The sequence below is a fragment of the Camelus bactrianus genome, chromosome 18, assembly GCF_048773025.1.
Source record: "Camelus bactrianus isolate YW-2024 breed Bactrian camel chromosome 18, ASM4877302v1, whole genome shotgun sequence".
Lineage (NCBI taxonomy): Eukaryota > Metazoa > Chordata > Mammalia > Artiodactyla > Camelidae > Camelus > Camelus bactrianus.
In genome coordinates this window covers 37,714,759-37,729,261 of record NC_133556.1, presented here as the reverse complement: position 1 = coordinate 37,729,261, position 14,503 = coordinate 37,714,759, and positions in this window count along the sequence as shown.

The following is a 14,503-nucleotide window of genomic DNA, read 5'->3' as shown; positions in this document are numbered from 1 at the left end:
AAAAAGCACGCATGCTTGAAAAATATATCTACAATATGTACTTTCCAAAGAATAGATTCAAATCAGAAGAGCCCAATAACACAATCATTGGGTATTTACCGATGTGAGAATCCCATCTCCAAACCACAAGTCTTCCCTTTGGAGCACTGAGAGTCTACACGGTGCGGCCATAACGCCGTCTCCACAAATCCATTCTACCCTGCACTTACGAGGAACGAGAATCTGTGCTTGGTCTGCCCATGGTGTCATTTACACCCCACAGCACCTCTATGGGGGTGGGACGCCTAGCGAGCCCGTCTTTGCAGGACAGGAAACAAGTCCGGGAGAGGCTAAGCTGACCTAACATTTCTCCATCTCACAGTACTGGTCACTCCAGAGCAGGACTCGAACTCGGACCCACATTTGTAAGCACGGTACTAACGTGCTCTGTGTGCTTTTTGTGTGTATAATACATTTTTTTCTGGCATGAAAGTATATTTAATAAATGTTCGGTTGTCTTGTCTATCTCATTAGCTCACAATCAATCTTTATACTGTTCAACTGTACTCTTTTCCCCTGGAGAAAGGAACGGAAAGAGCAGGGGTCAGAATGAGGTGGGGCTCCATTCTTTATCTGGTACCTCATCTCATCCAAGTCCCCAACAATGGAGAAGGAGCAAATGTTGTCTTCAAATTTTAAAGAGAGTACTCCACTGATGGTGACTTACTCAACTCCAAAACCAAGGCTGGGGGCAGGGACATGCAGCAACCAGAGCAGTATCACCTGTAGGAAGGCGGAAAAAGCTCATGGGAGGGCTCAGGGGGTCAGCCTGATTTAATTTCAATCGATAAAAGAATAACACACTCTAAAAATACTAGCATGCAATGGATTTGCTCTTTCTTGTCATTTAGCAAGTTTCCAAAGCGCACGTGTAAGATTATCGTGAACCAGTAAAAAGAAGAGTCTACAGACAGGGAAAATCAATGCCACAGGCAGGCTGAAAACCAGGCTAGAGGAAAGGAAGGGAAAGGGCCTCATTATGAATAGGGGAAAGGCTGGGAAAAATACATCATTACAAGGACTCTCAAGCATCATTCAACAATCATATTATCATTCATTCAAAAGAGAATTACTGAGGTCCTATTTTGTGCAAGATTTTACACAGGGCAAAGCAAGAGTGCAGCGTCCATGGTGGCAGCAAGTGGCGGGGCTCAAATACACTTCTGATCCCGGAACTGGCATACTTGTCCTCAGTATAAAGGCAAAGAAAAAAGTAAAATAATGCTCTGTAAACTCAAAGCATTGTTGAAAAAAATTAAAGAAGACCTAAATACCTGGACAGACACAGCACGCACATTCCTGGATCAGAAGACAGCGTTCTTGGAATGGCAGTGCTCCCCAGAGCGATCCATACATGCAACGTGGTTTCGATCACAATCCCAGCGGGTTCCACTGCAGAAACTGACTAGCTGCTGCTACAATTCATATGGGAATTCAGTAATCAAAATGTGCTTGAAAAAGAACAACGTGAGAGGACTTGTAATTCTCAATTTCAAACCTTACAACTGTATCTCTAGGTGAGGCTAGAGGCCATTTTTAAGTTATTATTGTGTTTATCCTTATTTTCTAAATTCTCTACAATGAAAATAACTGTTACAATAAGAAAAATAAAAAGTAAGTTATCTTTTAAAACATGCACACAGATTCATTCATTGGGAAAATAATATTTTAACTATAAAGAGGTAAACAAATATCTAGTGAAAAAGGACTACTTAAAAACAAGAGTGCATTTACATTTTTAAGAAATTGAAAACTGAAAAGCACAAACACATCAAGTTTCTAGGGAGACTGATGCAACATATTAATAGTTATTTTCAAAAATTCTAATTGAAGAATGAAAACTGAAGAAAGGGAAAATCGTGATTGACAGCCAACTGCAAACACATGGAGAGCAAAGTCCTAGAAATCACAGTTCCTTTATCTCTGCTACTACCTCAGTAGGAGAGGAAATTCCTCACTGAGGGAAGAGTGGAATCCCATGCATAAGACAGGATACACAGCACAAACTGCACTAGAATAGGGGGTGATTTTCTTAGAAGAATTCTAAGGCTACAACATTGCTGAAAAACTATAAAAACACTGACAGACAGATTAAAACACACAGTCATATATATTATACAGAAACATATGAAGTCTGCTCCCATGTTGCATAGAAATACATATATATATGTTCATTTATAGGCACTGATTACTTTATCCCAGGTAGAATATTTCAACTAAAACAAATAATCAATAATACACTACTCTTGTCAAATCTTGTTGATAAGTTACTCTGCTATGTAAACATAATGTGTCTAAGATAGATATTAAATTAGTGAAAAAGATCTTTACATGCTTTCTTGAACTCTTCTCAAAATTCCAAGCTTAATTTTAAAATAGATCTGAGCAGTATTTCTATATGATCTTTTCCCTCATGAAATGAACAACACAGTCTGTTGTCAAAATTCTGTCCTTACAATGATTCACGAGCACCGTATCCTAACAAAACTGCTGGACAACAAGGCACTATCCAGACACTGTGACAAAACAAATGAAACACAAGGATGACAGTGACCCTATTCTGGAGGGCTTATAATCTATTCCAACATAGGGGTTTTTATTTGATTGGTTTGATTTGTTAGAAAAATAAAATCACTCAAGTACATTCTTCTTTGAGCATTCTGTAAGTAATGACTCTGTTTTTAGTGTCATGAGCAGGAAATACTTAAGCATGACTTGATTAGTTCAACTAGCAACAATCATCACTGGAAAGTGAGTAATAAAGAAGTAAACTGATAGCAATGCTTCTGCCTACATGAGACCTAAAATTAACCTACACTGATCTCTGCAAGGAAAATGAGGAGTTGAGGTCCCCAATGAGAAAACAAACTAACAAGAAATCAAAAAAGGAAAGACTGTTTCCATAACGATTCCAGGAAGGAGTGGAGCATGTTGGTGAAGAGCACAGATGCTTGGGACAAACATGAGTGTCTGAACTCCCACAGCACTTGGTAGCTTTGACACTGATATGTCAGTGAAATTTTCTGCATCTCAGTCTCCTATCCATAGACTGGGGACAACAACAGAACCCGTCTCATAGAACGGTCCTAAGAATTAAGTTATTTTATATATAAAGGTTTAAATAAAATACCTCAGATTATAAATATTACCCCAAAACACAAGGAAAAAGAAAACAATGATAAATTTGAATTCATCAAAATGTAAATCTTTTCTTCAAAGGACACCATCCAGAAAGTGAAAAAGCAACAGGAGAAAATTTTTTCAAATCATTTATCTGATTAGGAATTTTTATCTTCAAATTAAAAAAAAAAAACTCCTATAACTCAACAATAAAAAGGGAACTCAATTAAAAAGTGAATAAAGGATCTGGAAATGTATTTTTCAAAGAAAATATACAAATGGCCAATAAGCACAATCAAACGATGTTCAATATCATTAGCTGTAATGGAAATCAAGTCAAAACCACTAGGAGAAACGGCTTCACACTCACTACAGTAGGTTATAATAAAAAAAGTGTAACAAGCTCTAATGAGGACACAGAGGAAGCGGAACTCGCAGCCTTTGCTGGTGAGGATGTAACGCTGTGTGGCCACTTTGGAAAACAGCCTGGCAGGTCCTCAGAGATTTGAACATTTGGTTTATGAATGACCCAGCCTTTCTGCTCTCTGGGCACACACGTAAGAGAACTGAAAACAAATGTCCACATAAAAACTCCTACAGGAATATTCACGGCGCCATTACTCATCACAGCCAAAAAGCAGAAACAACACAAATGACTATCACCTAATGAATGGGTAAACAGTGGGGCCAAGCCATGCAGTGGAATATTATTCAGCAATAGCAAAGCATAGAGTACTGACCCAGGCAACAACGTGGACAAACATTTAAAAGATTACTCAGTGTGAAAGAAGTCAGTCATAATAGACGGTTCCTTTTACATGAAATGACTCGTTTTACATGAAATGTCCAACACAGGCAAATCCACAGAGAGAGAACAGTGGCTGCCTGGGGCTGAGGGAGGATGGGGAAGATGGGAATGACTGCTTGTGCATACGGGGCTTCCTGTTGTGGGATGAAAATGTTCTAAGATTGACTGCAATGCACAATTATGTGCATAGAGTAAAAACCGCTGTACATTTTAATGGGTGAATTGTATTAAAACTGTTAAGGACAAAAGCACCTAGGGCCAGTACTTTCAAATAGTAGATGCAAATTGCTAACTTTTATTACAGGAAGAAGAAACTGCCCTCAGAATGAAAGCAGGAGATCTTCAAATGTGGGTAAACTGAAATTGGACAAGAGCATTTCACTTGAAACACTTGCTGAGTGTACACGAAATATTCACAAATAGGAAAATCAGTTTGACATCATGAAGAAGCATTCTGCTTCAAATGAAGATCAAGGATTCGGCTAGCCCAGCTGCTAAAAATGACCAGAGAAGAAACCTGGTTCTTAAAACAAGCACCAGAGCCAACAAGGAAATGGTGGTGAGGAAAGCAGGCGGCCGAAATTCTGGAACAGTTAGCTACAAATAATTTCTCCACTGAAAATTCAAAAATAAAATGAAAGTGATGCAATGCTGCACTGCCCTCACGTGAATGGGCTTCCTCCGGTGCGCGACAGTTCTGTAACCCCGAATGAGAGACTCAGGAGAATCAGCATGGTTTCTGGCAGTCCCCAAGTGACTGCCCACCAGCACACTGACCACCATCACATCTGCCAGGGTTGTATTGCAGAGAAGAGACCAACTTCTAAAAGGCACAGGAAATGTTGACCAGGGAAGAAAAGGCTGCAGTCGGTCCTGGGACAGAGGCCCTGTGAGCAGAGGCCAGAAGGCTGCAGGTGAACTGGAGTTGCCCTGGGGCAGGAAGGGACCATGAAGGAGCAGATCTCAATTCTCTAGTCTCTCTTCCTCGGGTAGGAGAGATAAACCTGCATCGTTCTCACCTGGAACTGTGGTTTCTTGCTTGCAGAAGTCTTAGCTACAGTAAATGATTACTCAAGACTCTGGAAAAAACCCAGCAATCGATAGGGAGTAGGGAGCCAACTCCACGAGCCTATCAAATGCTCCCATATTTATTGTGTATAATCAAAGGAAAAAGTCATTAACAGTTGTGTGATACTAAGCAGGAACTTAGGGAAAGAAGGGATGAGAAAGAGATTGCAGAATCCACCATGAGTACAAAGTCTTACTGTATCTTTAGGGAAGTCATGGGTTGAGGGGAATAAGATACATTCTTTGATATGTGAATTACAAAGCAGACCACCGGACCAGCTAAGTCCTTGTTTTGGGGATAATAGACTATCTAACTGCACACAAGCCCAGCGTTTATAGCTGAGGGCCTGGGTCCTTGTTTTGCAATGAGCAGAGTGCTATCTAAAATCTCAACTATGCAAGCAAAACATTGTCTCTGCTTTTTAAGGCAAGAAGACAGGAGTGAGGATGCACAAGCGCTTGCTTGCAAAGCAGTTACTAAGCTTTTTTTTTCTCCTTAAAGTTGACAGGCAGCTGGGGTCTGTTTAAATTTGTTAATCCAATCATGGGCTCCCACATGGAACCATTATGGAGGACACCCTTGGGTGACAAATCCTGGCTCTGGGCCTTTTCCTGCCAGCTTCAGCCTCTCTAGCAGGGTCTAGGCAGATCCCTGAATAACGATCCTACAGAACCACCCACACTCTTAACTCCTGGTGCTTGAAACTTAATTTTAGCAGTACACAACTTAACGTAGAAAAGTTTCAGAAATAAAAGGTATTATATTCATTTTATATCTCATCATAGGACTGATTTTTCTGATTGCTCTAAGCTGCTTCTTCTTGGTAAAGCAACTAATTCTGCAGGTGAATTCAGTACTTTCTTTGGGCATAACTAGCCATTTTGGTCTCGCTGAATTCTATTGGTCAAATACCGATACACTTAGTTGATTTCATTGTTCATCAGTTTCAGCTGGGAGTATAGGGAGTGTCACTTTTTTCCTCAGCTCACCCTCAACTCTTTATCATCAGCAACTCAGGCCTCCGGAAACCAAAAAAAAAAAAAAAAAAGCATTTGTTTCCCTTCTACACTTTCAACAAACCCAACAGGATACATCAGCCTGGAGAAAGAATTCAACACAAATGTTTAAACAAAAATCTATAAACCTGAAACAACTCCATCTCCGAATCATGATACACAATGACATGAGAGTAAAGCATGGGTGGGCGTGACCACCTGATTTCTATTCTTCAAAGGAAGGAAGGTTATCCTATTTTTTATTATCACTCTGTCATTGTTTCTGATTAAGCCAAAAACTAGTGTATGAAATAATGAAGCAGTGCAATAACAGATTTTTGTTGTATCAATTACAGAAGGCATTCAGAGGGGTTAGGAAAACCCACCTCTGTAAAATATTCAAAATTTCTTCCACTGTTAAGAACACGTATACAAAATGCAACAGAGAATTCAAACTCTTGTGGAGAGGAGCAAAAGCCACAGAAACAAAGCAAAGTCATTATTATGAGTCAATTCAAAATTCACTGGACAATCATGTTCAATGCATTCAAGGAAATTTAAAGGCACACTGAAAACCATTCACTTAATGATCTGCAGGCTAGAGGAAGAATTTTTCTCTTTATCAGACAACAGTAATCAATAGGGTGCCCCACCAAACAAGGACCAAAGAACAATCAGTTTTTTAACAGTTCTGATAAATCAGCATGTTGTAAAGATCAAAATCCAGAAATTTTAAACATTCATTCACACCACAATGAAACAAGCACTTAAAAAAAAAAACAAAAAACCCAAAGAAACTAAGCACATAGATCATGTACCTGGATCAATGAGAACTTCAGGTACCACTGGAAGAAAGAACAAACTATACCCTTTTCCTTGAAAAATAAAACTACTTTTAAAGATAAATGCTAAAACACATTTCATCATTCATGTTGCCTTGAAAAATCTGAGGCACTTGTATCTGATTAGAAAAGCAATTCTGAGTAATAGTATGTTACGATTCAGTGCCAGTTTGCTTTAGAATAAAAGAGAAAACAATAGCTACTGTTTCTCACATCCTGCAGTGTGTGAAGTGCCTCCCTGCCTCTTTCTCCTCCCGTTTTCTAAGCTCATGCTCCCCAACCCTTCTGAAACAAGTATGAGAACCTCTTATTCTCAATATGCCAAATGACAAAAGAATATCAATTTATTTGTGTAAATATATGCCTACAGCTTAAACTAGAGGAGAAATATATCAGAAGTCTATATGGAACTTCTTTCTACATTCTTGAAATAACACACACAATCGTTCACAGAGACACAGACATATCCCCCCTGGATTACTGGGCACTTCACAAGCTTAGGACTTCCAACTTCTAGAAGATAACTTTGCAGTTAGTTTAAAATACAAAACTGTCAGCTTTTGAAAGCCTTGATCATCTGCAAAACCATACAATTATCAAAGAGACCCAATTAGCCTTCTCTGTAGAATGTAATTTCCCATGATGGCAAAACAGACCCTAAGAAGTACTGGATCCAAGTCTCGTGTTTATCACTAGCTATGATCGTTTTTAAGCACATTAACAGATTCAGAAGGGTTTGTCCCAACAACATTTATTCTTATTGATATAGTATACATGTTCAAATGCCTATACAGAGACTATGTCCCATGATGGTGTTAAGAGTTCTTTTGTGTATTGCAATATTTATTTTTAAGTGCAGACAAGGAGGGTGGGTGTTACTCAGTTGTAGGCCACCTGCTTAGCATGCAAAATATCCTGGCTTCAGTCCCCAGTACCTCCAAAAAAATAAATAAAAATAAGTGCTTATTTAAAAATGAGTAAAGTTATAAAAAAAATGCAGACTAAAAACCACTGCAATCTAGGAGCCACAATTGGAATAAAAAAACAAGTGTTTCTATCAAATATTGACTATATGCCAATCACAGATACAACCACAAATCACCCTTGACAACCATCACGTGTGATTCTCAGCAACCCTACTAAGTAGACAGAGATGAGAAACCCGGCACTGAGGATGAGGAGACGAAGCTCGGAGGAGCTGGGGACGCTGACCATCCTGCTCCCCGTGACACCACGTCAGCCCAGGGCAAGAGCTGACAGAGCTGCACTGAGGGGACACCCAGCTGCATGGAACCTTGGGGACCTGGGGAGTCCCAGAAAACACTAAAAATTTTTCAGTGGAAAACCAGCTCAAATATATTACACTGTGCCACATTCTTTAAAAAGGGAACGTGACTGAGACCTTTTAGATGCCTCCATGTCCTTTCTGCCATCATCAGTTACTTGCCCTCTCAGCACGACCAGTGATGATCTGGACCCCTTATGAAGTGCACTCAGATGGCAGAGCTTTTAAAGCTGTTTTATTAAGTTTGTAAGACTCTGTCTATGCCTCACACAGGCGGTCATCCATCAATTCTCCCCGGTGTGGATATACCACCTGAAATCATTCCTTTCTGCTTTTTAAAATCCCTTCATCTAATCCAGACTTTTCAACAGCAAAGAAGCAGCTCAACCACAGACAGTGGACAGCTTTTCACTAAATTACTAGAACAGCCCTTCGGACTACCTGGAAGCCCTTTTCTTCTATTAAACCCACTTCCAGGTACTTCATCATTTTCTGATTGGTGGACTTGGCCTCTGACTGGCCTACTAAGAGAGCTCCCAGCGTCACATCCAGGGATGGGAGAGGACCCTGCATTTGGGAGAAATCATTGTGGAAGGCGAACATCCTCCAGTCAGGTGTGCACGGCTAGAAGTGCCACAACGTGCTAAGAAATTATACTGCCTTTACCCCTGGGCTCCCATGGACTGGTTTCAAATTAACCAAACTCATGAGACACTGATGCAAGAAAACCAGAAATTTAACTCATTAATGTAACAGAAGATGTGAAAATATGAACCAGACTGCAATATCAGAGTTCAACCATGAGTACATGTTCTCCTCCATGGCCCAAACACAGGCAGGCAGTCACATGGCAAGCATGGACAGAAGCAGAGCAGTAAGGATTTCTAGATTAATTCAATGGACTGAATTTCTGTTATACCAACAGATCTACTGCCTGGAAAACAATTAACTGTAATCACGGTGCACTCTTCGTGGACAGTGGCCGAGACACGACAGTGAGCAACTGTGTGACTCTCCTTCCTCTGTCCTTTCTGGGCTAACTGATGCACAGATGTACAGAAATCCAGGGATGCAGGTACATCTAAACACCCAAAGTCCGTCTCTGTGAGCCTCAAAACCAGACAGCCAGGGTTTAAATACCAGCTCTGCCACTTACTATTTCTGTGACCTTGGCCAACTTACCCTCTGTGTGCCTCAATTTCCACACTGTAAAGCTGGGATAAAAATCAAACTTTTCTTACTCGCTTGTTGAGATTGAAGGATACATTTCTGTAAAACGCTCAGAAAAGAATGTAGCACTTTTTTGGTGCTCAACAAATGTCAACTTAATATTACAGTGGTTTACAAGTCTCCCTTCTAATCATCTTCTGTGTTTCCTGGCTAGACTAAGTCCCAAAGAAAATCCTTATTTCTCCTTTTATAAAATCTTGGGGTGCACCCTTCTGTTCCATCCCACCATGTCTTTAAACTGAGGGAGGGGATGCCTCCTCCCCACTCCTCTGGGCCATGGAGAGTGCATCTCCCATCACACCCCTGACCCCTTGGACACAGCTAGCCCTCCTCACACTAACAGACTGAGGTGTGATTCCAGGGAGACAAGCAGGGCATGTGAAACCCTTCCTTTCCCTCCAGGGTTGGCCACCCTTGGGAAGCACCCGGGATGCTCCGCTCCATCCATGGCAGGACATCCATGTGCATGATGGGGCAGATCCTCTCAAGGGAAGGCTCGCTGTGGCACAGAGATACCTAGGACAGGGTAAGTCTCTACTTCTGGGACACAGTATCACGACACTCATTTACCCACAGCCCTGAAGTTCATGGAGAACTTGGCTTCATCAGTTAAAAAATAAGACATTTATTGCCTGCCTACTCTTTTGTGTCATCTCTCAGTTGGTGCTGGAGACAACATATGTATATTATTGGATCCCCTTAGGCCCCAACATATATGAAGTAACAAAAAATTCTGAGGCTTAACATTGTTTCAGGGCGACTGTGTAACAGTTCTGACTCTGCTGATGCTAAATTATGGGTATAGGAACTATGGAACCTCCTCAAATATCTTTCGTCATAAAACCAGCTTTTCTTATTTTCCTGTTTCTTAGTAATTGCCAAAGACCATCAAATGAATGCTTCACACAAAACAGCAGCTAAAGTTTAAGAGCCCTCTTGACATACCAACTGTGGTAAACACTTCACATAACTTCTAATTCACACAATTCTACAAAGCAGATATGAGCTTCCCCATCTCACAGACGAGGGAAAAACTCAGAACGAACTGACTCAGGCTCACGTGGTTCAGTGGCAGCACGTACACACAAATCCAAGTCAAAAAACTACACCCCTTTGTATATGTACCAAGTAATCTCCCACCAATTAACACACATCGGCGGGGTCAATTCTCAGGGAACTCAACACACTTTTTAGCTTTAAGTTGATCCAGAGGCCGCTTCTTGCTCTTTTATAATATCCTGGCCCACTGATTTCTAACACTGGAAGAAAAGTCCGATTTTGCCATTGTTTGCACAGCAAGTCTGAAATGTTCACAGCGAGATGACAGAAAAAAACTAAGATATAAGCAGAATAATTTTTCCAGGTAGACAGACACAATGGACATTGTGCTATTCTGAAGCATTAAGCGAAGAAATCAAAATAAAATCATGTTTTTTAAACCTTCTTTTATAAACAGGAAAATTAAGACTCTAAGAAGGTGCAACAGCGCCACCTACGGCTAAAAATACCTTCCAGGTTCCCGGGAAACATGCAACACAAAAATTGCCTGTAACATCAGAAAAGAGAATCAGGTAACTAAAAGCTTGTGTACCACATACTGCACTTTGCTTTGGGGGAAGGGAGGGGTAGTCAGTATTTAATCTGATATTGCTAATACTCCTGAATATAAACAAAAGACACGGGCTCATGGAAACTCATCTTAGAAGAGGAATGAATCCAGTCCAGCCACTTCATTTTACAGGAGGGGAGACTGAGACCTTGGATATATCCTCCTGGCAATCCGCAGCAAAACTCTCCTAGGCCTCATGTCTTGCACTGTAGCAAAAACCAACAGATCTGTACTAGGCCTATATTCATAAAATTCACGTCTGTATTTTTCCAACAGCAGGTAATCAAAGTATCTTGCAAAATACTTCTCAAAGGGCCAGGAAATCATACAAGTTTGTTGAAATAAAAAAACATTTATTTACATATTAAAACAGCCTGAGCTTTATTCTCTCTATTAAAAATGTGACATGTCTAATCAAAATGTTGATATTTTAAAACCTGTTAAGACTGCAGAAAAAATATCAAAAGTTTCTTTAATCACAAATGAGAGAAGCTTATTCCCTGAAAATGATCAATGCGGATTTTTCTAAACTTAATGTTTCTGGTCAGAATCCCACGAATTTAAATGTCTGAGTGGATGTTTACATGGCAACATGAATTCTGAGCTTTAACACTACACATTCTGTGTAAATAATCTTCTAGGTCGTCTGCTTAAGGCAATTTAAGTATTCCCTCTCTCACAAGAATGATACAGATTTCATTAAAACTTCATACTGCACTAAGGAAAAAAAAAACTGAATCCTTGTTATTTTAAGCCATATTCATATATATCATGTATATACATACTGAATATGCATCGGAAATAAGCTACACTTTTTAGTATTCAGAGTTGATACTTCTAAAGTATCAGTCATTGTGACAGCACATTTTTATTAAGCACCTCTACGGTGCTTTGTATACAAGGGGTCTAACTCTCACAGTCAGACAAGGTAAACGATATTACTCAAATTTCACAAATAACGAAATGTACTTCAGCCATAAAAACAACTAACATATTCATCATCAGGAAAGAAAACAGTAAGGATTTTACTTACAATACTCACTGACAATCTTTTCTTCCATACTAAGACTACATAAAAACAATTCAGTCTTTGTAAATTTTTCAGTCAATAAGCGCCCCTAGAGAAAAACTCCAACATCATTAGCACCGGTTGGATTTTCAAAGCCCACTTCTCTTTTGCACAATAATTATTTTAAATGTTTTGTTTTTAGTGCTTACAAAGCACTAAAATAAAAAATAATTACCTTTTTAAGTCATTACCTGAGAATAAAACATTTGTGAAAATGTACAATTTTAATTTATGCCAGTCTGTCTCACATTCTCACTGGTGTCTCTCCTTTGAAGACCTCATCAGGCTGAGATCGCTAAATTCGGTCATTTATGGACTCAGAGGAGTTCGGGAAACCACTCAATGGGAGGCTGATTAGAGGAGCAATTGAGATTGCATCCTGTGCAGCCTGGATTCCAGCACCAAGCTAGACACCACCAGCTGCGTGTGATTTGGGACAAGCTGGCCCATCTCTCAATCACTCAGCTGCAAAAAATGAGACACTGATACCTACCCTCAAACACCTGCTATGAAGTAAAACATGAGGAAAGCATTTTAGCTTTAGGTAAGTGTCCACTCACAGAGAGTTTGGTCATTATGATGATGAGGATGGCTGTTAATAAATTAAGCTAGACCAAAAAGTAGAAATCACCATAAAGAGAAACATTTTAAGTCAATGAGCATTTCCTTTTGGAAGGATTGCAGAATATTCTATTGATTTTTTTAATAAAACAAGTTTTGTCCATTAATTATAGATTTACAGGTTCATGGACAAGTCTCCAGAAAAAGAATTAGAGGCCTCTAACCTCTGAATATTAAGAAAGTAAAGTTTAAAAAAAACAGGGGGGAGATTATACCTCATTTGAGAGAGTATGTGCTTAGCATGCATGAGGCCCTCAGTTCAGTCCCCAGTAGCTCCATTGAAAAAAATTTTTTAAGAAATGGAGAATTAAAGCAAAATGATGGAGGAATACAGAATTTTTTTAGAGACTCAACTCAGATTTAAGATGGGGAAAAAAACATCCATTTCTCAGAGGAATTCTTGAGAACTATGTAAACTGGGTCTGAGATGTCTAGTCTTTTAACATTATTCAAGAATTCATATTACCAAGTCTTAAAACTACCTGATAACCCACAGTGGTGATAGTGATCGTAACAGCTGCCAACACGGATCAAGTTCCGGCTAGGACTGCTCTGTTCTGACATCTCTGCCCCTGAGGCCTCACCAGGCTGAGAGCACTAAATTCGGTCATTCATGAGCATCACGTGTAAGTCCTACATTTGTGCTTCTCACTCCCCCCTCCCCAGCCCCTCTGAGGGAAGCATTCTTATCATGTTCTCCACCCGCAGACAAGGCCACAGAGGCACTGAGACTAAACCCGTTCCAGGTCACATCGGCATTAAAGGACGTCTGTATTTCTGCTGTTTTCCTTTTGACAAAGGAATCTGAGATATCAATTCAAGAGAGACTGTTAAATAATCAAGTCTGTCTGGTCTTCACCTCAAAGAGCAGATACTATAAATTCCTGATGTAGGATGAGGCTGCCGCCACAAACTGACTCAGCTTGAAATTAATATCCAAGATGAAGCAGCGGATACACGTAAATATTCACGAGTGTCAACTCCGCTCACGGGTCTGGGCCCTTCACTGCCTGAACGGGAGTGAAGTCCCCACCCGTGTCTGGAAGGGAAGCGCGGCTCTTCCAGGTCTCACCCAGGCTTCACAGGCTCTTTCCCCCCACAGACTGTCCTCAACGATTAAAAAGCTCTCAAGATTTTTACACCATGCAAAACTAAAAGACATTTCTGCAGATGGAGTAATTTCTCAGGCTTAAACCTTTTTTGCCTACACTTAGCAAGGGTGAAAAAAGAAACATGACTCTGCAAAGTGTCTGAGCCTCACCACTCACAGGAGTAGAAAGGCCACAGCAGAATATGACAGTTCACATTGCAGGATGAGGCCAAAATAAAGCCGCCCCAACAACAGGCACTCCCAGAGACAGCGCTCAGCAGTCTTCTGCACACTCACGGTTGTGCAGCCCTCACCACCATCTATCTCCAGAACACTTCATCACCCGAGAAGAGCACCCCTGTCACTAGCAGTCACTCCCCAACCCCCCTCCACCCAGCCCCTTTCAACCATCACCTGCTCTCTGCCTCTGCATGTGCCTTTTCTGGGCATTTCAGATCACTGAAATCAACAATATGTGGCCGTTTGTGTCTGGTTCCTTTCACTTAACATGCTGTTATCAAGGCTCGTAGATGTTGAAGTGGTATCAGCATCTCCCTCTTTTTTTTTTTTTTTGAAAATGTTAAAGTTTATTAGAAGGTGGTAAGTACTGTCAAAAAGAGTATAGTGGAATATAAGGGATTGGGTTTCAAAGATAAAAGGTCGGGTTGAGCAGACAGGGTGGACTTCCCAGAACAGGAGGCCTTTTTCATCTGCCCTTTTATTTTT